This window comes from Falco peregrinus, chromosome 16 (genome assembly GCF_023634155.1).
Source record: "Falco peregrinus isolate bFalPer1 chromosome 16, bFalPer1.pri, whole genome shotgun sequence".
In the NCBI taxonomy this organism is placed as follows: Eukaryota; Metazoa; Chordata; class Aves; order Falconiformes; family Falconidae; genus Falco; species Falco peregrinus.
The window spans coordinates 4,885,143-4,911,431 of NC_073736.1; the positions used below are offsets into that span (position 1 = coordinate 4,885,143).

Here is a 26,289-nt window from a genome sequence, read left to right on the forward strand (position 1 = left end):
GATGGGGGGGGGAAAGAGGGAGATGGAGAGATCCCCTGTGGGCTGCAGCGCTGCGGCAGGCTGCGAGTCCTCCGCACTCTGGGGAAAGTCCCGACAGTTCAAAGGGGCTGTAGGAAAACCAGATTCATCCATGAAAGCAGGAGAATCCAGGGGATCCCCAACTCTGGAGGCACCAGCCCCAGCCCTGCTCTAGCAGACCACTCTGCCTGCTTTGCTCAGCAGGACCTGAGGGGTGGGTGCACCCATGGGTGACACCGTGGCGTGTCCCAGTCGTGGTTTCTGGGTGGAGGAGTGTGCTTGCGAGCTGAGCCCAAGCTCTTTGCCCACCACAAGCCAGAAACTGAGCAAGACCAACACAGGCTTTTCTGGAGAGTCCTGGCCTTGAAAGTGGAGCAGACGCAAGTCCCAGACGGCCCTGCCAATTCCAGCTAATAAAAAGGATATTTCACACATCAAGCACTTTGCAGACACATTAATGAGAGCAAACAAAGGCTCTGCGATGCAGATTAGGGGACGCAGGAAGGCAGCTCCCAGGACGGGCTCTGGCTGGCCGCAGCCAGCCCAGCCACCCAGCTTTGCCATCTTGCTCCTGGGGGACACCCCGGGAGCATCCCAGGGAACACAGCCAGACTCTGCCCTCCGGCAGCTCCACGAGGCTGAAATGCTGCTTTAGAAGGTAGTACCCCTGGGGTCAGCCCTTCCCCATCCCCCCCACCCCCCCCCCACCCCCAGCAGCTCTGCCCAGGTGCTGAGGAGGGGGTCGGGCAGGCTGGAACTCCCAGAACCAGCCCCGGGGCTGGGGAAGGGATCAGCGTGGTGCTGTGGCTGCTCCCCACAGAGCAAGAGGAGGCAGGACGCCAAGGAGCCATATTTTTCATGCAGCCGAGCATCACATAAATACAAGGGAAGGTGAAGGGGTGAAAGGGGAGCCTAAATCACCGCCCCTGCTCCTGCCATATATTTCAAGTGCAGAGGGAGGGCAACAGAGCTGCCTGGGATGCTCGCTGCCAGTCAGGGGGATGACGCACGTGGGTGTCCCGCTCAGGTACAGCCACAAGCCAGGGGGGATATGGCTGCTCCCGTCATCACCGTGATGGAGCAAACGGCAGCACTTGGATCGCTGTGTCCTGGCCCTCCCTGTGGGCGGGGGGGGGGGGGAAGGGTGCTGTGCGTCCCGAGGGGCTGCACCCACACAGGACACGTGTCACAGTGCTGTGACGTGCAGTGTCGGCTCTCTTGGGGTCAGCGCTACTGGAAGAGGACTGCGATCCAGGGTCTTGCAGTTGTTTCAACTCCAGTGACATTAAACACCGCGAATGCCACATTCAAGCCTGATTTCTGCTACTTCCCACGTGGAGTATCCAGAAATGGAAGCATCACTAGGAGAGTTAATCCCCCCGCCCCTCCCCTTCCTTTTTCCTAAAGGAGAGATTTCATGCCATGCTGAATAAATAAAATAATGTGATATTACAAAAGACTGCAGCACTGTTGCAGGGCATCTGTCAGCACCAATCATGATGACTGATGACTTATCAAGAATGGACCTGACATGTCCCAATGAGCTGTTTTGATAGAGTTGTCATTCAAAGGGGATCTAAAATAAAATAAATTTAATAATAGTAATAGTAATAGTATTAATAATAATAATAATAATAATAATAATAACAACAACAACAACAACTACCACCCAGATAGGAACAGAAAGAAAAATGGAAAACATTTGCCACCTCCGTCCAACCTATTTAAGGGTTCCCAGCTCGGCAGCAGGACCATTCGGCAGGCGGGATGCCCACGGGGATGGGTGGGTTGTATGGTTGGGGGGAGGGGGGGGGGCACGGAAAGCGGCTGTGTCCTCTCTCCAGGAGCAAAGCTACAGCCCAGATCTCCTCTCTGGATCCAACCCACAGCCAGGGTGCAGAAGAACAGACCACCCCAGCACCATCGTCTACGTGCCAGGGCAGGATGTGGCCGCCTTGCTAATGGAGAGGGGCCACGCAGCCAGTGCGTGGGGGCATGTGCACCCGTGTCCTTTCCCTCAAATGGCTTTTAAATTCTACGATTTTGAAGATAATGAGGCGGCTACAAGTTTTGGGAAAATAGGCACCTGGGGAAGGCTTTGGCAGGTGTTTAACCCCACCAGGCACCGGAGGCATCGGGGAGAGCAGCCCTGCCTGGCCACAGCCAGCAATTTCAGGGTGCAGGAGCCGCTCAGCATCCAAACACGCGTGGGTGCGACACCCAGCTCCAACTACCCTGATACTCATGGCACGGTGTTGTCCACCTGAACACCGGAGAGCTCCATGCAGATGTTGCACATCAGACCTCTGCACTGGGGCAGCTCCTGGGGCAGAGCCTGCAGCACGGGGGCATGGAACAGGCAGAGCTGTTTGCACTTTGTGGAGTGGCCTTGGGGGAGCGTGTTGCTGTGTCTCCTTGCCTGTTCCTCTAGGCACTGTGCATACACTTGAATGACTAAAATAAAACAATATCGCAGTGCATTATTGCTCTCCTGGAGAGGAAAATTTTGCAATGGATATGAAGTCCCTCTTGAAAACCTGGGGCTGTGTTGAGCTGCCGGCAGCAATATCGCGCTGGCCCTCATGCCCAGGAGCCCACAGAGGCAATCCTGCACCCACGCTTCCTTGGAGCTGTGCAGGGGGTGAAGGCAAGAGCTGCCCAGGGCTGGATGCAGTGCCTTGCCATGGGGACACCCCACAGGCAATGGGGCAGCTCACAGCCCTGGCTCGGAGAGCCTGGATACGCAGCATCCCCCACGCCAGAGCCAGCTGAGCACAGGGCAGGGCTGTGAGCCCACTCCCAGCCAGCCTCTTCCCCTTCCCGCTGGCAAAGGCAGGGCCACAGGGTCCCCAGGGCACTTCACAGACGGTGGGTGCATCCCCTGGGAGCTGTGTGGGGAGGCGAGGGGGGGGGTGGGTGGGGAGACAGCCCGCCATCAACTTGTCTTAGGAAGAACTGACAAAATATTGTTTTGCAAAAGCCACCAAAGCTACTCTCCGCCTGACTGAGCTCTGAGCTGATCCTTATCCCTTCGTGTCACAGAAGGAAGGAGAGGGGCTGGTTTTGGAAGAACTTTCAGATGTGTCATTATGGGTTTAAAAAGACTGTAAAAAAAACAACAAAACCTGACACAGGACGTAGGCATGGCTGTGCATATGTGTGTGTGGTAAGAGCAAAGAGAAATGAAAGAGCCGTTTCCAAGCAAAACCTACAGTGGCAGCGACATGCCAGGTTGTTCTTCTCCATAATGCGGAACAACATACAGGACTTTACCTTTCCAACCCCTCCTCTGCAGCCACCTCCAGGGTATTTACACCACCCATGGTAGGGAGGGGAGGGAAAGCTCCAACCCGCACCATTGAGGGGCCAAGTTTGGGGCCAGGCTCCTCTGAGGGTGCGCAGGGTGCAGATCTACAGCCCCCAGGCTCTCAGAAATCAAACCACCCCAGGGAATTGCTCTAGGAATACCATGGGAAAGACACACCACTCATTCACAGCCACCAAAATCCTCCCACTGGCTGCAAAATATCTGTGATGAGCCCCTTAAGACCAGGTGTTAATGAGCACAGAGTCCAGCTTCTACAATTCCAACCTCCCCAGCAAATCAGCATCACTCAGCACCACCCAGCACCTGCCCAATTAAAAAGGCAGCTCTGGGATGGCTCTAACAGGGTCCTCCTGGCCCTGATGAAGCTCTGTCGTTATGTGACTGCTGCCAACCCCAGCTGGAGGCTCCTGTGCTTGGACTGGCAGTGAGTGACAGCTCTGCGAGCTGCCAGTCATCATTCCGGTGACAGTGGGAGCCAGCGCTAGTGATGCTGAGATGGCTGCAGCAGGTGAGCATCACTGCAACGCTGGTTTGGTCAGATTAGGGGAAACTTTGGGACCCCTGGGGTCAGGCTGGTTCAGCTGGGCATGCAAGGAGGGCCAGATCCTGCACGCACTGCTGGTGTGATGTGGGCAGCTGTGATGGAACTCGCTGGGACAAGGCGGGGGCAGATGCTCAGGGCTGAGCGGGTGGATGAGTGCCCTGTAAATTACAACCTGCCTGCTGGCAAGGTGCACTGAGTGGGGCATGGAGGGAGGAGGGAGCTGCCAGCTGCAGCCGGAGGGATGCTGGCTGCTGGGTCCATGCTTAGGTCCTTCCAGGAGTGATTTTAATTGTTTTCAGCTTCAGACAAGATGGGCTTTGACCTCAATTGTGCAAACAGCTAACCAAATCAGCCCTAACTGAGCCCAAGAAGCCTGCAGATCAGTTGTAACTCCGGGTGAGGGTTGTGGAGCAAGTCAGGGGCACGGCTGGGGCAGGATCACCTCCGGATCCTTCCCAGGTAGCACAAAAAAACAGGGAAACAAATGGAGCTGGTAGCAATGCCAGGCAGAGCAAGCTCGTAAGTCGGCCAGGGTGCAGGGTGCTGCTGCCGGTGGGGTGCTGGGAACCATTGCACTGAGTTGTAACTGGCCCTGAAGGCCATTTCATCTCCACCACAAGTTCCCTGCAACCCCCCCCTGCCCCACCCCAAACTGGAGATGACATTTTTCCCTGAAAGATCAGATCTCGTAGCTGTCACTGAAGCTTCACCTTGCTGATATACTTATTCCTCCTCTTCCCTTTACCCTGCTCCTTCTCACAACTGGCTGCCTGCTGCTTTTAATAGGGCAAGGCAGCAGGGCTGTTGGCTGCAGCGGAGCAGCGTGTCCCGGTGCGGGGCTGATACTCAACCTCGCAGGCTTTGGATAAGCTCTGAAACCAGGTTTCTGTTCATCCAAGGGTCATGGAAAGTACATTTTCCCTTTAAAGTGAAGCTGTTAAAACTCATGCTCAAGCCCTATTCCAGTCTGGGTGATTACTGCCTGCCAGCGTCTTATTCCCTCTGCAGTTTTAATTGGTGCTATTAAAGAGCTGCAATGCTTCAACCCAGAAGAGGCTCAGTCTCTCTATCAGGATGAAGGAGCCCTCTCCTTACTGCTTGTGTTAAAATTATCAGGCACTCGGGGTTGGGGAGGAGGGAAAGCTGCGCAGACTTGGCGTGTGGCAAAGCACCTGCTCCCTGGCTCAGGAGCATCTTGCTCTCACTTTGCCCTGTGTTAAACGACGCACAGAAGCTGCAGAGCAGGAGGGAGCCAGGACTGGGCTTCTCGGGGGCGGATGATGTGATGTGCAGACAGAACCAGCGCCTAGGGCTGCCATATCCCAGTGACAACTCGTGCATCCAGCTTCATGCTGAGGATGGAGGATAAGGGAGGCTGCCAGGCTTGGAGAGTAGCAGGGTGGTTATGCCAAGTTCACCAAACTTGGATGGCTTCGCTCAGCCTGACCCCACCAGGCATCGTGCAACTTCCAGCCAAAGCTACACCAGAGTCTCACTTGGTATTCGAGGCCCAGCAACCACCTTCTTCAATCTAAATTAAGTATTAAAGTGAAAGGCAATTCAGTGAGACCATGAATTCATTAGAAAACATAGTTGGATCCAAGAGGTGCTGCAGATGATAATGCATCGGGGATGTGGGGACGGGGTGGAGGGAGCAGGGTGCAGACAGAGACGTACAAGCAGCAGTGAGTTAAAATCAGAAAGGGGAAAAAATCAGTGCGTTATTCTAGATGAAGATTAAATGATAGCCCCTGCTTCAAAGGGCAAGCGTGAGAGGCTAACAGGCTGTGACAAACCAGAATGCATGGACACAGGCAGCCAATTCCCTTAAATAAAACTTTTATTGGCCATGATATCTGAAACCAAGCAGCCCGCAATAGGGATTAATGGTTTTCCCTGGCCACCCCCAGCACTCTCCATCCCGGGGAGGGCCACGGCCGCGGGCTGGGTGCTGCCTCCCCGCGTGCCGGGGATGCCAGAGGACTGTGGGGCCGGGGGAGAAAGAGCGAGACGGAATCACTTAGCCTTCATTAGGCCAAATTAAAATCAGAAGTGAGATGACAATTACAATTTGTGACCGGCTAATTGTTCGCCTCAGAAGCTGATTGTTGTGCAGATTGGGAAAATTAATTGTTCACGGTCCCAGGTGGGTTGGCTTTGAACTCTGCTGAAGAAGTGGAGCTCCTGCCAGGGATGCTGCCTGCTCTCCACCCAGCCCTGGGGATGATGTCCTGCAGGCTGCATTGCTGGGGGTCTCCAGCCAGGCTGTGGAGACCCAGGGGGCTGGCAGACCCCCAAAGACCCTCACGACCTCCAGCTTTAGCACCTGGAGCAGAGCAGAGCACCCAGGGGAGCAGAACACCCCTGTGTTGGGGACCTGAGCGCCTGGCTGTATGGGATGGCAGTGCTGGGACATGCTGCCCCCACAACAGGAGCACCCACCATCCTCACCCTGCACGGTGAGCTCAGGTCTCGTCTGCAAACCTCCCCCCTGCCCTCCCAGCGGGGGACTGAGCTCCCTTTGTGCCGGGGCTTGTGAGTGCTGCCTCCGTCACTGCTCCGTCATCCATCTGGTGCTGAGCATGGTGTGTCAAGCCCAGCTCCCATCAATCAAGCCTACCCCTTCAGAGCATCCTTCTTGATTTTTATCCCCAGGGTGCTCGGGAAAGGGTGTTGTGAACACTCAGATATATTTATAGCTTCTAATGGGGCTGCCAGAGAGGAGGAAGGTGCCAGATTTCAGTGGAAATGGAGACCTCCAGCTCCTGCCTTCACTCCAGCTCTCACCCCCCAGGTTTCTGGCAGGCTCCCCGGCTGCAACACTGACTGCACAGGAGCCCTCTCTGCTCATACCAGCCCTGTGTCCTGCGGGATGCAGGCTGGAAGGTGGCATGTGCTCTCCTGTAGGAAGGCATCGCTTGCAATGTGAAGCTGGGTCCCTTGCAATCCCCTCTCCAGTGTCCCAGCAGAGGGACCTTTTCCCTGTCCATCTCCCCAGGTTGCCAATTAGTGGTGAGGTTCACGCTGTCTCCAGCAGCAGGGGACAGACAGCTCAGCCTGTTTTCCCTCCCGTGTTACCACCATCGCAGCCCTGCTGCTGCCCATGCCCTCGGCCGCAGGCAGGCTGAAGGGGCAGGCAGGGTGGGCAGCAGCAGCAGCAGCCTGGCATTGCTGCGAGCCCCGCACCACAGCGGCATGACCAGCAGTGCAAGTCTAAAGCATCTCCCGCTGCCTGCAGCTCCTCTCCCTGCAAAAAGGCTCCGTTCTGGGTCCCCATGAGCTGTGGGGCTCCTTGCCCCCAGGCAGCTTCCAGACACAAACAGCTCCTGCAGCTCCCACAGCCCAGGGGAGGCTGTCGACATGGAACGAGGAGCGCGGTGGCTGCCAGGGGCTGACAGCAGCCGGGCACGGCGATGTGATAACTCCTGTGGTTGTACATGCCTGTTGAGCTACGACAACATGACAGCAATAGTAGCTCATAATCCGCACAAGTGTGTGTTTGTGTCTTGCAGCAGTGTGTGTGCTGGAAGAGACAGGTGCATGCCAGGAAATTATGATACGTATTTCCGTGACATACCATTTCCTTCTGTTGTATGTTGCAGATACAGGGAAAGACCCCACAGAGCGGGAGGAAACGCTGCCAGCCTCCGGGGAAGAACAGCTCCTTGTTAACCATTTGGGACACAATTTTCAAAGGGCTCATCTCCCATGCGCCTGTCTAAATGATGCAGACAGCTCTGAAGCTCTGGACATTGAGTCCTTTTGAAAAATCAAGCCAGTACCACATAGGAGCTGGGAGTGAAGAGGGATGCTCATATCTCTTCCATTTATTTCTTCATGTCTCTAATCAAACAAACAAGTAGCATGCCTAGAGCTGCAGCAGGCAGGCAGAGGCTGTTTGAACCTTCCTCTCCAGAGACATTAAAGCCCAGAGGAAAGTGTCCATGTCTCTGTGTTGCTCGGAAACCCCAGGGTCCCCATCCCATCCAGCATCCAGCTTGGTCCCCGTCCCAGCCCATGGACATCTGGGGCCCTAAAGCCAGCGGACCGATGGCCAGGGTAACCGGTGTCCTGGATCACGGCTGCAGACGCTGCCTGTGCTGCATCAGCCTGAGTGACCTTCCCCAGCAGCTCGGCCTGCCAACAGCAACGATCGATACCCCTCGACGCAGCCTGGGGGCTGGGCTGGGCTGGGGGGTGGCCACTAAGGCTGGCTCATTTGCAGAGCAGCCCCCCCCCCAAACCTCCCCCCTTCCTCTACCCACACCAAAGCCAAGGGCAGCATCCTTTGATAGAGGAAGCTCCGGGCAATGTCAAAGGCTTTTGAGCTCTGCTACCCATGTGGCTACACAAACCAGCCGTGAAGCAATTTGGCTACAGGCTCTAAAGGGGACAGAGACCAGGGGCATCGCTTGGGGAAGGCACATCCATGCCCTTCTGTCGGACCAAAAAACCCAGGTCCTTGGAATAAGGTGTCGACTCTCAGTGAGACAGTAAAAACACTCTTGGAGGTGGCTCCTGGCTGCCCAGGGTGCTGGATCGGTGCAGACCGAGGGGCTGCCCAGCACCTGCACAGCCCCCAGCCACCATGGTCCTGTCCCAGTCAGAGCCTGAGAACAGCCAGGGGCTGCTCCAGCATGTCCCCCTGGGATATTTTAGGAAGAAATACTCTGCCACTGCAGTGTTTTGTTGTTAGTCCCTTCAGAAGGATAAATCGAGGCTCTTTAAACTTTCTTCAGCAGAGGAGGGCTGTGTGGGAAGGAACAGGTTATTAAACAAAGCTTAAAAAAAGGAAAGAATTCCTGAGTGTAATTAAAATCAAAACCATGATGGGATCTCTCCTGTTATTTCTCTAGAGGGGTCTGTTGTTGGAAGCAATATTTCTTCAGCTAAGCAATATTGCTGCAGGTGGGGAACGTTGCACAGACAGTGCCAAGAGAAGAGGCGAGGGCCAGGGAGCCGCGGACCTCGCTCGAGCATCGTTGCCCTGGGGGCTCAGCTGGTCCCTTGCCACCTCCATCTTATTTCTCTCTTCATTCACGGGTTAAACTGCTCTTGCAGGAGCGAAGGGAGCCAGCAGCCTGCAGGGACAGCTGGCCACCCACGCCGTGGTGGCTGGCTCGGGCAGGGGCATGGGCAGGGTTCAATGCCAGCGAGCGGAGGGGCAGATGACTCCAGCATCAGCGGACGGGCAGCAGAATGGGGTCGCATCATGCATGCAAAGCAGGGCGAGAGCAGCCGCGGCTGGAGCCCAGCCCTGCTCCCTTTGATCTTCAGCAGAAGAAAGGTCAGGATGGCAACGCGGCTGCTTGTAAGTGCCGTGAAATCAGGGCTAATTTCTAATTACGAGGAAGTCTCTCCCTGTTATCTTGCTGGCACATTCTGGCCTCCTTGGGCCATGCGGCTGTGATAAAAGGCTGGAGTTACAGAGCACCTCCTGAAGGCTTGATGACCCCACAGAGTGACACAAAAGAACATCTCAGCAGGATTTGCAGGGATGTAAGATGCTCCTGGGGGAGCTGAGCCAGCCCTGCAGGGGCTTGGACCCCCCTGCTCCCGCCCACCATAGACCATATCCTGATGAAGTGCTGCTCTATTGCCACGATGCCCTGGAGCTGCTGTAAGGACATGAGGTCCTACCAAACCTCTCGGGGCTGGCAGATGCCCAGGACCAGCGAGAGGTAGCTCTGCTGCATTCGACAGTCACGCTCGGTGGCCACAGGACAGGGCAAAGAGGAGGGAAGCTGGTGGAGACCCGTTAAAAAAGGGGTACAAACCCCTGCCACTGTGCTGCAAGAGCTTGTCACTGACCCTAAAAGCCCCCCAAGTCTTCCCATGATTTTATCTGAGCTACAGCGCACACAGATTTAGTGCTCAGGGTTGAAAGTTTCAGCCGGTAATTGCAAACCCCATGTCTCGGGAGCTCATTAGGACATGACAACCAGAAAGAGCACATCAGTGCTCTAACGTTGGGAGCACCCAGTGTTACAGAGTTGGACGTGAAGCTGTTCCTGCCCATGCTGGTAACTTTGTCTCCCTGGTCTTTGTTTGCTCTCCACACTGTTTCCCATGTGCAAGACACACAGCAGCCCGTCTGCAGGAAAAAAACCAAAGCAGGTGGGTTGTATGGCTTGTGCCTCTGAAGGAATTAGGCAGGAGAGCTCAGAGCACACACTCACCTGCTGAGAACCCTGCACAGCTCTCAGGGTGCAAGTACAGGTTCAGCAGCCACAAACTGGCCCCCCTGGTCTCCAATTCTCTGAAAAAAATTCCAAATATTTGCAAAGCTGGCCCTGGCCATGCACGGATGCAAGCCCTGCTTTCAGCCCGAAGGAGCCGGGCAGCCCTGCCTGGGGCATTGCTCCAGCGCTGCAAACTGCTCCATGATGTTGAGCAGCTAAGAAGTATCTAATCCACCCGAATAAATCTGGGCGAGGTATGACGTTTGATATTAAGCATGGATTTAAAAAAAGAGTGCATTGATTTTCCTCTCTGTGCCGAATTTCACAGAGGAAAAACTGGGATATCCTACCAGCGTGGCTGGGAATATGATGCTGAAGTCACATCTCAGACCCCATCAGCACCAGTTTGGGATTTGCACAGCCCAGGACCCCTCTTGCTTCTTGCAGGGCTGTTGCTCTCTGCTCTGGCTGGCTCCTGCCCTGTAAGAGCCTTTTTTTCTCCAAATCCTGTAGCCCTCCTATCCTCTGAGCCTCACCCGGGGAAAAACAAGCTGTGATTGAGCACTTGCCTCTTGCAGGGAGCTGGCTGGTGGCTCCTGTCTGTGCTGCTCCCCACGAAGCATCAGGGATGCTGTGCCCAGAGCCAGGGGCAGCACTGGGGCAGCCCCCCCAGCCCAACCTGGACTCCGGCCCTGCATGCAATGCTCCTGTTCTTTAGGGGCTGAGGAGAGACAAGTCAACCTCCGTCAGCCAAAAAAGCTGTATATTAGTGCAAATGCCAATAAGTCATTAGGAATCATAAGAAAAATGTCCGGTTGCCATAGCAACTGCCAGGCACGGCTTTGGGGCTGCTTCACCCCCTCCTCAGGCGCAGAGCAGCTTGGTGGGGATGGAGGCAAAGCCCTGCACCGTGCCCCGGGAAGCCACCACAGCTGGGAGGGGCTCAGCGAGTTGGGGGTGGCTGTGCCACCCCCCCCCCCTTATGGGGTTTGGGGTTGCTGACCCCCAGCTTTGCAGGACTTTGCCACCAGCAGAGACCACAGAGGTGGTTTCCAATGGGATGGGGACCATGGTCTTGATGGGTCTTCATGGACCACTTGGCTGCCTCTGCCATCACAAGCCAAGGGGCTTCCACGGCCCCTGCTGCACCCACCCACCAGGGGGGAACCACCACCCAGCCCTCAAACCTCCACGTTTCGTGCACTGGGGTCCGTGCCCCTCACACTGGTGGGCACTGCCCCGCCCGTGGCCAGACCCTGGGGCTCTTGGCAGCTGATAAAGGTCCCTCCCCAAACTGAAGGGGATGAAATAACCCTTCATGGGTGAGGAATTGGGCTTATTCTTGACAAAATCCACTTCCAGTTTATTTTAAATAACATCTTCTAACTGGCTGACGGCTGGGAGCCTGGCGGCAGAGGAGGGGAGAAGAGAATTGCTAGCCGAGAGGGAATTAGCCTGAAGGAGCAAGACTGCGATGAGCCGGGGTGACCCAGCTGCTGGCATTACTGAGTCTGGAGGATGCTGGGCTGGAGCTGGAGGCTGTGAGCTGAGAAGTGACCCTGAAGTCCTGTGCGCCCTGCAGCAGCTGCAGGAAGGAAGAGCGCTAAGGATCCTTAAGGATCCAAGGTGCATCCCAGCTGCCCATATTGCAAAGCCCTCAGTTCCCAGGGCTGCTGTGCAACAGGAAAACCTGGTTCCTGCCCTCGTCACATGCCATGAGGGCTGGCTGTCACCTGATGAAACAAGGCTCCCCATGATCACTGAGACACCACATCACCCGGTGTGAGTCCACCGAGCACGGGCAGAGCGGGAGAAGTTGCTGCTTTCCCATCATCTCCGGGAATTACAGCCCTCGGTGGCCCCATGTGTGCCCCCCCTCCCCCCCCCCGCCGGCGCTGCAGCTGCATATGGCTGGCAGAAATGTCACCCACTTTTGTCTTTAATTCACAAACATCGTCTCCCCCCCAGGGCTCTTTTTTATTTTTGTAGTTTATTCACAGAATTAGATCTCTTCTGAGTTTCCAGGAGTGGTTCATCGCCTCTTAGTCATCCCAGGCTGCTGGGGGGGTCGGGGAGCTGCAGTGTGGGGCCATCCTGCAGTGGCATGGGGGGGGTGGGGGGGCATTGCTGGGCTGCAGGCAGCCCCGAGGGCAGGAGCGGGGGGCTGCCTGTGCCCCAGCACAGCGGGATGACCCCCCGCCTTCACCCCTTCCTCAGCCGGTGCCCTCGGAGGCAGGAGCCACATCAGCTCTCTCCATTGCCTCTGCCTGCAAACTGCTCCCCCCTCCCCAGCCCCGCTGTGGTTTTTAAACCCACTCAGCTCTGCAACTGTGTTATTTACAGGCGCTGCCCAAGGAGACTGTCTGCACCAAGGACACCGGGAAAAATAAGATGGCACCAAGCCTTATGCAGGGCTGATGGAGCTGCACCCAGCTCTGCCTGGCAGCAACACCTCCCCCCCCCCCCCGCCCCGAAAGGGGCTGGGATCCAGCTGCCCCGGCTGCGTGGGAGTGGGATGCCACGCACCGGGAGCGGCTGCTCCGCAAGGCCATAGTGCATCGCCCCTTCCCCTTCCCAGTGCGTTCCCGATTTCCCAGGAGAAAACAACTTTGCCAGCATGCTGCTCTCCCCGCTTCTCCCCGCTCCACAGCTTATAAAATAGATAAAGATATAAACCTTATAAATACAAACCACAGCAAAATGCAACATCAGGCTGCCTGGCTGCTCGGTGCGAGCCCCCAGCCCCCCGTGGCCCCCGCGCTGCAGAGCTGCAGCGCTCCTGCTGCTGCCAGCCCGCGAGCAGAGATTTCGGCATGAGAAGTGACGGCTTTCAGATGTAAACAGCCCTGTTTGTTTAACTTCCCTTAAAATCGGAGAAAACCAAGGAAAATGCATGTGCCTGCCAAGCCGGGGAGGACAACCGTGGCCAAGAAAAGGGGGAGATGAGGGGGTATGTCTGTGGCTTCCCAGGAGGGTTTAACCAGCATAGAAGGAGTCAACAAAATACTGAGAAGCCATAAAGCTGGCTGGGGAATGTCACTGAAATCCCATTTGTCTTATTTACCAAGAGCTTCATGCAAAAGAAAGACCACCAGGTGATTTCAGCACTGAGGCATTGGGTGCAAGCGATGGACAGGCGTCAGGGCAGCCCCGAAACCCAGCAGCACTGTGATGGAGCCGACCCTGGCTCTGCTCCTTGGTCCTTTCAAACAGCTGGATGCAGGGATGAGTCCCGCTGCCCGTTGGGAGCTGGAGGATCCATCGGCTGCATGAGCTGCATCTTGCTGCTGGAGAGCTGGAGCTGCACGGAGCCAGCACCCATCAGCACGGGCGCTGGGACAGCCCGCCCGGCTCCATCGCCAGCTTTGAGCAGCAGCAGCGGCATGTAGGAGTTAGGAAAAGTGACTCAGAAATAGGACTGGGCAGAATTTTCCATGGGAATAAAAGCCTTCACTGAAAAATGCGGCTTCCGATCAACCGCAGCAATTTGCAAATTCGGATCAAACGCTGCAGACCCTTTTTGAGCCAAGGGGTCTAAAAGTCCAAATGGGCTTTTCAAGTCAAACGAGCAGCTTTGATAATGCGTTGCTGAACAGTGCTTTGAACAACCAAACAATTGAATTAAATTTAATAATCATCCTATGAACTAGTGACAGACACCCAATCGAAATGCTTATTCCAGCACAAACTAAATCAGTTCATTTCACAAAGAGGAAAAAACCAGTTTTTCCTTTTCAGGTGGCTGGATACTTGTACTTTTTTTTTTTCCCCTCCCTCCCTCTATATTTCCAGGCTTTTGATTTCTAGCCACATGGTCCTGCTGGGACACAGGACAGAGCAGGGAGAGGAGCTTCCCTGGGCTTTGGGGCGAGGATGCTTTCTTCCCCTAAACAAGAGAGCTGGAGTTAGTTCATCTCTGCCTTTGGGAAAAGCTGGTTAAAATGCAAAACCCCTTTTATGCTGATTACAAATTCCTCACTGATGAAGGCTTTTAAATTCAAAGCAAGCGTTATTAAGTCTCACAGAAGCACAGTGGCCTGTCTTCATGCAAAACAATTTTCTCAGCTTGAACCTGAGAACAGACTCAGCTCAGCTTTGGTCAACAGGAAGGACAAAGCTGGTCACGCTCTGACCTCACATGCCAAATTTAATCTTGGTGTTATTTTTTTTATTACTGGTTATAAATGCCACAAAATATGATTTTCTAATAGTGCCTGGGATAGGCTTTTAAAGCTGATGGGTAGCTTTGGAGCCTGGACAGGGTCAGGAGATATCAGAGCATTTATAAGCTGCTGGAGGGGGAAGCTGGCATTAATTCCAAGTACAGTTGGTGAATAATTTATCACAAGTAATTTATTGACTAAGTTTGTCTCTTTCCCCTGTCTGGGTGAAAAGCACCCCAGTGCAGAGAGCCAGCGCAAGACTTAGGCACCACTTAAGTTCCAATTAGGCCCTTTGTGAATTGTCTGGGAACGGATCCCAATTTTCCTATATTTATTTGTTATTCAGAATTACACACCAAACAGAGCCGACACATAATTCCTGCTCCGCTGCGTGTTTGCAAACAGATCCTGGGGAGCACCAATTGCAAGGACTCCAGCCGTTTTGAGGGGGCACGGGGGTTACTCAGACCCCCGTCCCTCCCTGACTGGGATGCTGTAATCTGTGGGCCCCCATTTCCCACATCCAGGACCCCCAAATGCTCACTCCTGCCAGGGGTACGGAGGCAGGGGGGGAGGGGGGGAAGGCAAGGGGTGCTGGGGCTGCCGTCCCTCTGCTCCAAGGTACAACCAGAACCATTTTCTCAGCCGTTTATTGCCTTCCTAAAAACCACCCATTGGAACAGCCTTTTACAAACCCCACTATAAATATATTTATCACAAAATACTCTCTGCCGTCAACAACCACTAAACCTGCACATATATTTCACCGCCTATGAGCTGGCTGATGTCCTGGAACGATGTCGGGCATTTCAGCAGCTGCCTCGGTCCAGCACAGAAGGGATGCTGGAAGGGATGCGCATGGGGACCAGTGTGCAAGGGTCTGGGGTGGCCAGGGCATGGCTGTGGGCTGGCAGGGCAGGAGGGATGCCCTGGGCTCTGGGAGGAGCTCACAACTCAAGAGCAAACAACCAAACTCTAAACTCAACCCCAAAGTCCCAGTGCGGAGCCTTATTGATGGAGACCATCCCCTTCTTAAGGAGAAGTTTTAAGCTCATCTAATTTTAATGTTTTTCCTGATTCACTCTCAGCAAGCAGCAGGCAGCACTCTGCTCGGCAGCAGCTGTAATTCTTCTTCTCGTGGCTTTCCCTGGCCAGGGCAGAGCTGCAGCTTTTGATGCAGAGCACAGGGGAGAGCATTTCCCCTGAGAACAACAATTTCATTTCCAAGAGGAGAACCAAAGGCACAGGTACCTCCCACACATGCCAAGCAGAAGAGCAACAATCAGTCAGTGCCGGGGCCTCACACCTCATCTTTGGCATAGGGCACTGAAACAGCCCCTCGACGTGTTTTCTGGCAAAAAAAAAGGATGCGAGATCAAGGAGGGAGGGAGGTGGCGAGTTTGCGTGCAAGGAGGGGAATCACACAGCCCTGGGCTGGCATCTCTGCTCTTCAGGAATCGGCCACATACCAACAGGAATGCTATCCCACGGGTAGCTTTTAGGACAGAAGGGAAGAGGCATTAGTGACCAGGGTCTACCCTGAAGGTGGTTTAGGAAATACATCGTCTGCTGGGAATAAAGAAAGGGAGAGCGCCCTGTAGCTGGGCTTCCCTGCATGTGGAGAGGTGCTGGTAGCATGGTGAAGTTCCCAGCCTGCCAGGTGCCCAACTGCAACAAGCTGTGGACCTTCCTAGCATCCTCCATCCCTGTCCTAGCCAGGAAATTTAGGATCACATCCTGGAATGGCAGTGATCAGCTACAGCGAGGAGCGAGAACGAACCCTCTCCTGCCGTGAGGCAGCACGGCTCTTCAAAGCAGAAGGAGCCGCGGCTGGTTAGAGCAGCTGAAGCTCTGCTCCGCGTTGGGAATCGGAGCCTCCACGGCATCTCCTTTGAAGCACTGAGCAGAGGGGCTGCCCTGGCTCCCTGGGGAAGCAATTATGCAGCTTAATATACAGTGCTGTGGGGAAAGTGGTTTCCTGATGCTCCCACACCCCGAGGGAGGTGGGATGGATTTAGGTTGGGGTCCTGCCTAACTCACCACCCCCTTCCCCTGCACCAGAGGGATTTTGCAGGCTCTGTGATGGGTGTTGGCACAGCTCAGCCCCGGCAACTGATGCTGAGCTCCTCGTTCTACACTGCAGAAGAATAAAAGAGGTCCCACCCAAACAAAGGGGTTTAAAATGGCTGAGGAGCAGAGACTCATCCCCACATTTGGCCCTCAGCCCTGCTCTGCACAGCCACTTACCCAGTGCCAAACCAGTGCCCACTGCCCACAGAGAGGGCCCAGGGTGCTGGGGTGGCAGCGCTCAGCAGTGGCTCTGCCCCGGGGAAAGGAGAGCCAGGAGCGCCGGGAAGAGCCATGTCCCCAAAGAGGCTGGGTCAGCAGAACCAGGGTCTCCTGCCACGGGGAGCCAGGACTGGAGCTGGGTGATGGTGCCCCATGCTCCAGGCGTGAGCACCACGGACCCCCATGAGAGGAGAAGCCCCATGGCAGGGAGCAGTCAGCGCTCCGGGAAACTTGTGCTGAGCCACATCCCCGTCACCCCACGGCTGCACCGCACTCGGGCTTTGAGACAGAAACGAGATGTTTGCTTCCCAGCCTTGCTATGAGCTCTGCCTGCATCCAGGCTGTGGCATCAGGGCTCCTCGTCCTCAAAGCAGCAGCAGGGGCTGGGTCCTGGCTCAGCACCGGCACAGCACCCAGAGGGTGGTGAGGCAGGCAGCATCTGTGCGTAGCTTCTGACCTCCCAGCCTTGTTAGATCACGGCCTGAGGACCCAGATCCTCATGCCCAGCGGTGACAGCAGCAACTTCCAGCAAAAGCCTCCCTGGAAACACTGCTCCAAGGGTCCTTCTCCCACCCCGCAATGCCCAACCCTGAGCATCCCCTCCTGTCCTCCAAGGTCCCACTGCCAGGTGAAGGGCTTTGCCCTCTCACTCTTGGGAGAGGAGGACAGTGCTGAGATCTCCCAAATCCCTTTTTTCAGGCTCTGGCAGGAAGCAAAAGGAGGTGAAGAGGGCTCGGCACCTGTCTGGGCATCAGGGAGAGGCGAGGATAGGTGATGCCTCAGCCACAGGCTGAGCTATGAGGTCCCTTCCCACTCTTGAGCACCCTTCCCAGGCTGGGTCAGCACAGGTGGGTGCAAGGGTCCCTGCAGCGGGTGCCTCTTTGCAAAGAGCCCCCCAGGTCCCCATTGCTGCCCAGGCTGGCAGGGCACAGCCACGCACCCGACAGCTGCGGGCTGCTTTGCACAGAGGTACAAGCACAGAGGTTGCGGGTGGGTGCACGTCTCTGGTGTAGCTGCGTTGGGGAGGCGCATGCATAGAGGAGCAGGGATAGGAAGGGTTGAGCTAAACACAGAACCAGCACAGAAATCATTAAAATGACACCATTGACCCAGGGCTGCTGCTCCCAGGGTTTGCTTTGCCATCACCTTTTGCCTGTCACCCCCCAGGCAGTCTGTCCTCTCCCTTAGGTGAGCTTCACCTGGCACGGGCAGGCAAAGCTGGGTTGCAAAAGAAGGAGGGACTCCAAAAGACCAGGCTGGTTTATTTAACACAGCCTCTTTTCTACACTTGACTCCTTCAACATTTTCCACAGAGCTCAGGCACAGAGGGGTTAATGCATTGAAAGCGCTGCTCCTGGCTGGATCGCATCCTGCCGGCATATCCCTGTGCAAGGCTGGATTTCAGTCTCAGCAGCACCATCCCCAGCGCATCACCGTGGGGTTCACCACGGTTGCCCCACATTCCCATCGGTGCCTGGGTGGGGAAAGACTCAATCCCAGAGGAGTTTCCAGGATTGGGAATCCAGATCCCACCATTAGTGCCCAGGGAAAAATCTCCTTTCCCTAGGCTGCCCCACCGCCCCTTGCCCCCTCCTGGACCACGAACTGGCAAGAAACCGATGCTGTGTGCATTTCCCATTTTCACCTGGTTTTCATTCATTTATTTTCAAACACACCGTTTATCCTCTGTGTCAGAGATCAGCGAAAGCAAAGCTCTGGAAGGAAAAGGGGCAAAAACCCCCAAACCCCAAACAAACTGCCAAGCAGCCAGCTCTGTGTTGCAGAGCCCCCAGGCACAGGAGACCCCCCCCAAAAGTCACAACTGACCGACAATACTGTTAACAGGGCTGGAGCCCAACTTACCCTTGGACTCTCCTCCCGTCTCCCAGCGTTGCTGTCATCCGCCTGCCTGCTCCCCGCCACAGCTGCCTGCACATCTGGCTCGGGCAGAGCCCCTGTCAGCAGACAAAGGACTGGGTTGCGTTGGACCTGCCAAAGCTGGGGGGTCTGTCCTAGTCCCTTTGGGGGGGCGGGGGGGGATAGGGACGGCAGGCCACCCCCTGCCACGCCGCCCCCACCCTCAGCACCCGGTCTGGAGGCAATGGGGAGAGACCTTCATCCTTCCCTCGCACGGCTCCTTTGCAGCCGCACACTCGCTGCTCCCCGCTGCCTGCAAACGCTCCCCCCCTCCTCCTCTCTTCTCCCTCCCTTTCCCAGTCCTCCTCCTCCTCACTCGAGTCTTGTCACCACGACATGCCACCCACCTGAATCAGCTCTTGCCGGCTGCGTGCTTAACTCCTGCGGCTCTGGCGAGCACCCCAGGGGCAGCCCCGGCACCCCCAACCCCCTGGGGTGATGCTCCCAAGGACCGGATAAAAAAAAGCTCCTGCAAAGGCTGATCCGGCTGCTTGGACCCCTCAGCATCCAAAGTGCATGCTGGTCCCGCTACAGTCCCCTCCCCATGGGCAGGGGTCACCAAGCCTGGGAGGGGGGTCTCCCACAGTGCTGCATGGCCCCACGTTAGGAGGGAAGTGGGAGGCTGGACAGGGTGGACTTGTGGCCCAAATCCCTTCCTGCCCACCAGCACCCAAAGGGATTTTTTTGCCTTTGGGAAGATCTGGCTGTGTGCAGTCCCAGGAGTCCCCGGGGCACCTACCCCATCCCCAGGGCAGCCGGGGTGACAGCACAACATCCCATGGGGTTCTGCAGCACCGCGGGGTGGCTGGATCCCTGATCAAGACATGCTGCTGGCGGCTCACCTCTCCTGGAAAGGGATGCTCAGAGACTCTTAACCCTGAAAAACACTGGGGAAAAGCTGCCTTCTGCTTTGCTGTGTCTCAGATTGAGAGATCTGGGGTTCCGGTTGCCTGTCACCCATCTTAAGAGGTGAGGGATGGAGATCCCATCCTCCTGCGCACCCAGTTCGATGCAGGGAGAAACACCCCAGCCAGGCACAGCTGTGGGGCTCAGACAAAGGCAGGATTTGGGGTGGGTGCAGCAAAGGAGCTCCAGCTTTTGTTTGCTTTCCAGCAGTCGCACCCCCGAAATGCTTTTCCCAGCCCCATCCAGCAGCTGCCAGAGCCCTGCGGATGCCACACACCCCGGGAGTGACGGTGGCTATTGAATCCCCATTTCATGCTCAGGAGCATGAGCCGAGCTGGGGGTCTGGCTCATTCCCAGAGCATTTGCCTGGGGCGGTGGGCTGGACCGCGGGGATGGAGAACAGACGCACACAGAGGCGTGAGAGCCAGAGAGGCAGAAGAGGAGAGATTGGAGTGACCTGATTTAATTGGCAGGACTTCAATAACATAAAATCCCTGCCCGTGTGCCCAAACCAAATGGGTGATGTTCTGGCATGTTGGCCCCCATTCAGCAAAGCATTTATGCAGATACTTAATGGGAACACATGCTTAATGTTAGCCTCACTTAAATGCTTTGCGGCACAAACTGAGAGTCAAAGAGGGGTCTCAGCTGGAAGGTCCCCTCACGGCTTTTCAGATAGCAAGGGGTGAAACGTGAGGCTTTATCCAAGTACCGGGGCATGCAGGGCCATGCCCCTTCGTTTTGCAAAAGCCCCATAAGCATGCTAGGAAAACCAGTTCTCTCATGAGACTACGGAGCTGCCAGTCAGCTGGAGAAGCCCTTCCAGATGGTCTTTGTGGCAATGCCCATGTCCTGCTGCTGCTGCTGCCAGGACCATGGGTACTTAGAGAGAACAGGGGCTGGGATGGCTTCTAGTCTGCAACCTCCTCACGCCATGGGGCTGGCAGGACGAGCCCCTCGTGCCCTTCCCTCCCATGGAACTCAGGGCACAGGGGCTGAGCAAGCAGCCAGCCACACGCAGACCATTCCATGCCCATCCCCAGTGCTGCATCCTTGTGCGCCTGCAACACGGCATGCACAAATAGCTGTGGGCAAGAGCTGCCTTGCTCTTTCCATGGTACAGGAAGCATCCCAAGCCCACCCCAGGCTGCTGCACGGAGCAGTCCACCGCTCCCAAGGCCATAGGTGATCACTCTGTGTTTAACCCATCCGCCCCAGAGCTCAACCTCACGGCTCAGCCATGGGGCTTGCCCAAGGGTTGGCTTCAGCTCGGGGAGGAACAGGGAAAGCTTTGCCTGTGGCTGTGGATGGGTGCTCCTGCGCTTGGCTAGCTCCCCCTGCAACATCCTGCAGCTCCTGGGGACTGTTTTCAGGGCACCCCTTGCCCCCAAACATGGGCCTGGAGGAGATGGGGCAGCAGCAGTTCCCTCTCCAGCTGCCAGAGCACCATCGATCAGAGCAGCTGGTGCTGCAGAGACCTTGCTCGGGGCTGGACCAACAAGCCAATGCCATAGAAACAGCTGAAGAGCACAGGGCTTTCATCCAAGGCTGGGTGGAAGCTTGTACAGCACCGTTAAGCCCAGGTCATTTAATCACTTCTCATTCCAACTACAGGGGGTTCAAAGGTGCTCGTTTGGTCTTAAGACTAATTGAGTTTCTTCTCCTCTGGTGCAGACTCCCTGCACAGCCTCAGATAGGTCCCTTCTCAGTGACCTCCTTCCCATTTGCAGGCTGGGGACACTAGTGTCACCTCACTCCTAGTGACATGGGATGTTCACTGCCTCACAGATGGCAGAAATGCTGGCCCATGTTGGCAGCGTTCCCCCACGTGCTTTGGGTGCAGGAGAAGCGCTTCTGCAAACACGTTTACTGTCAGCCTGAGCTGCCTCCACTGCAAGCCAGGGAAAGAGATGGAGACAGGCATTTCCCCCAGCTCCAGGCACAGGTGGCACAGCGCCGGGGAGGGAGAAGCTGGTCCCAGGGGGCCTGGAGCCTTCTCTAACACCTTGCTCGTAAACAGGCTCCTCCTGTGCACTAAGCTAGCTTGCTGCAGATGATGACTAATGCATGTCACTCTAAAGATGCTATCTTCAGGCAGATGAGCACAGCCTGATCCAGGTTTTAATTGTGTGGGATTTTAGCCGAGATGGCACTAATTTATTTTCTCTGCTGCTTCAGCAGTTCTCATGCCTCCTGCACTTGAAGTCACCTGGAACTTATTCCCCTGGTACAAGGGGTTAAAAACTTTTCTTGCTGGAGAAGCAGCTTGCAGTCTCAGGATGATTTTTTACCTACAGCCAGTTACACATGTAGGGTTGTAAGGAGCTTCACATCCGCCTTCTTATCCCTTAAGACACAACATTAGCTCCTTGGGGAGCAGCACTAAGGCAGTCTTGCAGAGAAGGAGATTTCGAGGGCTAAGCTTGGGCAAGCCATACGCAGCCAAGCTTTAGCTGCAACAGACCTGGATGAACAAGGGCCCTGGAGCCTCTGCTTCCCCTCTGGATCAGCATGAGCTCAGCAAGCTTTGTTCATGGAGGGCACGCCTTGCAAAGACTCTGCAAGCATTTGGGAGCACAAAGCATATGGCACTGCTTCTCCATACCTACCATTCCAGCAAGAAACCACCAGAAACCCACATAAGAACACCACACGCTAGGTGCCTTTTCTTGCCACTTATGCTGTCAGGGTCTAACACTGCACCACCAGACTTCAATTTTCCATCCATAGGGGACAGAGAGCACACAAGACTTGATCAGAAACTCACCAGCATAAAGGACAGCTAAAATGAAGCAAGAAGCATCCCAGTGACCATAGGTCCTTGTGTAACAACGCTCCTCTGCTATGGGACCCCTGGCTGTTGCTGCAGCTCTGCCCACACCAGCTCATGCAGCAGCATCCCAGCAGCAGCTCCCTGAGGAGTTCCCTCCTTCCTTGGAGCCCAGCCTGCTCCTGTACAGCCAGGCACCAAAGCGTCTCCCCCACTGCCACTCCAGCACCTTTAAAGCCAGGGAACATTACCTGTTCTTTCCCCCAACTGAAGCCCACCTGGCTGGGCTGCTCCCATGAGCTGAGCTAAGGAGGGATGAGGTTTCCCGTCTGCAGCATCTCCTGGGGCCAAGGGCAGCACCCCAGCTTCTACATGGCTCACTGTGCCGGGGTCAGGCATGTCCTACACTCACTCGGGAATGCTTGGAGGGCAGGAGGTGATGCTCCCAGTCTCTGGTGCACGATGGCAGGGTTGCTTTAGGCAGGATCCATTCCCAGCAGCAGTTTTCCCCTCTCCTTCTTCCCAGGCATCAGCCGAGCCAAGCCTGACTCTGGTACCTCCCAGCAGGGACGGGAGCTGCTGGACAAGAAGTACCGACACTTCCCAGAGACCTGCATTGGCATCATTCATATATGGGAATTGGTTTTGGTGTCACGGTTGTTATTATCCTTTAATGATTTAAGGACATAACAACAGCTCCCTCAGGCAGCATGATGGAGTCATAAAGCCCTGAGGTGTTCAGAAAAGCCACCTGCAGCCCTTTCTCCCGAGCCAAAGAGGAGACACCCTTCCCCTCCCGCATCTCCCCTGTGCAGAATAAACCAAATCACATCCTAGCAGCAGGCAGTAAGTTATTGCAAGCCTATCGCTGGTGCAGGACAGAGCCGTAACTCAGGCGGGCTCCAGCTGCTCCTGAGTTATGGCATCTCTGCTGCCCATGGCAGGGCAGCTGTACGTTACCCTCGGCACCCAGGGCTCTCCCGTGGTGTGTTGCTGGAAGCAGGGATCTGTAAGCCTTCTTCCTTCAGCAGCAACACCGGGAAAAAAACAGCTTACAAACTGGCTAGCACAGCCCGAGCCCCAAGGCTTCCCTGATCTGCCTCAGAATAAGAGATTTTCAAGGATCCTACTATGTGTTTTCCTCCTGCTCCCTCTTTCTCTCTCTCTGCTGCAAAGGTAAACATGCTTACCCCGCGCTTCCTCCAGCCTTGATCCCAATCCGTGCCTCCTCCACGGAGCAGCGCAGAGCCCGGGGGCTGCAGCTGCAAACCCAGGGGAGGTTTTGCGCTCTGACACGGGCTTTGCACCTAGGACGAACGTTTGAGTAATTGCCATTTTGGAGGAGTAACATATATTTGAGTTTAGGAGGCAGGAGCCTGGGGGAGGCTTTGTATCGTCTGAAGCCATCGTGTACAGACACCAAGCTTTTCCAGGTTTATCAGTAAATCCTCACTTCCACTGTAGGTATCAGGCACTATTAACACGCTATTATTATTATGTTCATCGTCATATTTTTATGTATTTTTATAGTGCCTTTCAGTACTTGTTTTGGGATAATTTCCAAATCCCTCAAGATCAGTCCATGCATGTTAAATGCTGCCCAGACACTCCCCGTCCCCTCCCGAAAGTGTGTGTGTGTGGGGGGGGGGGCAAAGCTACAGCCAGGCGAGGTGACAAGCCCAAGGCCATGGAAGCAGTCAGCGTCGGGGTGCTGGCTCTGGGGTTCGGCAAAACCTCGCACTGCTCAGCCATGGACACGAGTCCCAGCTTGCACTAGAGCTAGGGAAATGAGGCACAGCGAGGCTAAGGGCCAGATCAATAAAGACATTTAAGCATCCACCTCCAAGCCCCCATTGATTTCAGTATCTAAATGCATTTGGAGCACTGGGTCTATACGGCCAAGCCAAGGTCACAGCAGGAGTCTGTAGCAGCGAAGGGAATTGGACTCAGGACTCCTTCCCGAGTCAGAGGCGAGTGTCCTGAATTATGGGGCTGTCCTTCTCCCTACCCACAGGAGCTAATTTCAAGCTGATTAAAGAACGCTCGCCCCCAGCCTCACACCACCTCCAAGAGATCAATACCAAACCCCACCTTCTCACACAGACAGGAGCACGGAGCCCTGATTAACCCCGCTCATGCCACTTCACATCAAAGCAACCTCCCCAACTTGCCATCTCTTGGTTGCTCGCTTGGCTGCTGGGCAGCGATGGAGGGACCATGGGCTGCAAACTGGGATGCTCCTGGGGGATGCTCATCCCAGCATCCACCACCTCTCTGGCACTGCTGCACAGCCCGCATCGGGTGGGAAGGGGAAACGTTCTTCTGGTTACTTTATTTCTCTGCTTTGGGGCTGGTTTACAGCTACTATAAAAGCTGATAGTAAATCAGGGGCAATACTATAAAATGCAGGAACAACCATAGTTAGAACCCAAAAGAGACCGACTCCCCCTGCCAGCCCCACAAATGCAGGAGGAGCAGCTTGGTTTATCTTTCCCCCTCCCTGTCATCTTTACAGCCACCCTGGGAAGCAAGTTAGAGGGGTGAAGCGAACCTGATGGAGTCCCCCATTATAGGAACACGCCAGCAAGGCGTGCTGACTAATGTGGCCTTTTTTTTTATGGAATGCGCTTTGCATTGCAGAAATTTTATATTACTCTCTCTTCCTCTCTCTCTTGCTGTCTTCGCCCCCACCCACTCTCAAATTTACAGGCAGGAGATTGGTCCGGGGGGGAAATAAACTTCCTAAAGAGCACAGCGTTGGCTGATAAAGAAAGGAAAAATCAGTGAAGAAAACGGTAATGGTGCCTCATGTGTTATGTGCTGCTTTAAGAGTCAAATTTGTTTCTTTTATTGCCAGACAAAAATGTAATTAAAAGGCTGCAGCGTCAGCCAGTTGCAACTGAACCTGTTGCATTTGTTACCAGACAGGACCATTTACACCTTTTGTGTCTGGGTCTTTTAATCCCCCAGGGCCAGTTATCTCTTCCACTGCCTCCTCCCAGATGTACAACTAGTCTTGCGAGGTAGCAGGGATGTACGGGGGAAATGGTGCCATGTACGCTTCAGGGCACTGCTTCCCTCCTGTCCTCTGGACTGAAAAATTAACTGTGTGCTTTTATTTGGTTTTCCCAAGATTCTCTGAGGATATAAATCGGTGATCCAGAGGGGGGACTGCCTGCCCCTTCCACATCCCTGGGCTCCCGCCCCATGTAGGCTCATGCTGCAACCTCCTTGGGGACCCTGCTTGGGGACATCAGCCTGACCTGGTGAAAAATCATGAAGAGAGGACAGAAACCCTGTAGAAATGTGAGGGCATGAGCAAGAGGGAAGAAAACCAGTGATAGCCGGGGAGGGAGGGCCTGTGCCAAGCTGGCGTGTCAGTGTCCCCAGCCGGAGCTTGCACTGCTGGCAGTGGGGCAGCTGGTGAGGCTGTGTCCCACTGCCTGCCCCAGGCTGGGGTCCTCTAGCACCCTCCACCCCAGCTCGGCTCTGTGGTGAGCAGGAGGGGTGAGAAAGCTATCTGGGCATCCAGGCCAGGCAGGGGACCGCGGGATGTCACCATCACCCTGCTGCCCCTGGGTGCGTTTTGATGCTTTTTGCCTCAGAGCTGCTGCTCAGAGAGAATTTTGGTGCGAGGCAGAGCGAGTGGTGTGTACTGGCGTATTTGTATTTGTCAGTGTTTCCATGACAATGTGAGCCACCTTCTCTCCCCTTGTGCGCGCACACGCACATGCGCAGGCACGCTGCCACTGCAGGCACACGCACAGCCTTGCACGCCAGCGCACACACATGCACACGCGCGCTTGCCTGCACGCACGTGTGCTCGTGCACTCCTATGCCTGCCTACCTGCATGCTCTTGTGCACGCTCACGTGCACGTGCACACATGCACACTTGGCTGCACGCACACGAGCGCACAGGCACAGAGCATTTCTCCCTCTCCCTTTGCCTCCCCTTCCATTTGAGGGCAGGTTCTCCAGGCTTTGCTTGCTCCTAACAAGCATAACAGCAGGCTGCTGCTGCTAGCGCCTGCACTGCCAGCTGAACGCTGCTAAAATAAAACTACAGAGGTGAAGACTGCGGTTACGAGATGTAGTGTTTATTTGTTTCTCTGCTGTCAGACTGTTCGCACATGCACTCTCCATCGCTTGCTGTTCGGATGCTCACCTGGGT

General features: G+C 55.4%; 1 protein-coding gene across 1 annotated transcript in view; it reads right to left on the minus strand.

Annotated features, from left to right (window-relative positions):
* The window catches only part of LRRN2 (leucine rich repeat neuronal 2), a 42,972-nt gene extending 24,274 nt beyond the window's left edge, over positions 1-18,698 (minus strand). The window contains exon 1 of the mRNA XM_005234531.3: positions 18,388-18,698. The gene's annotated coding sequence lies outside the window, so the exon portion shown is untranslated. The remainder of the gene's footprint in view (positions 1-18,387) is intronic.
* Between the last annotated feature and the right edge of the window lie 7,591 nt (positions 18,699-26,289).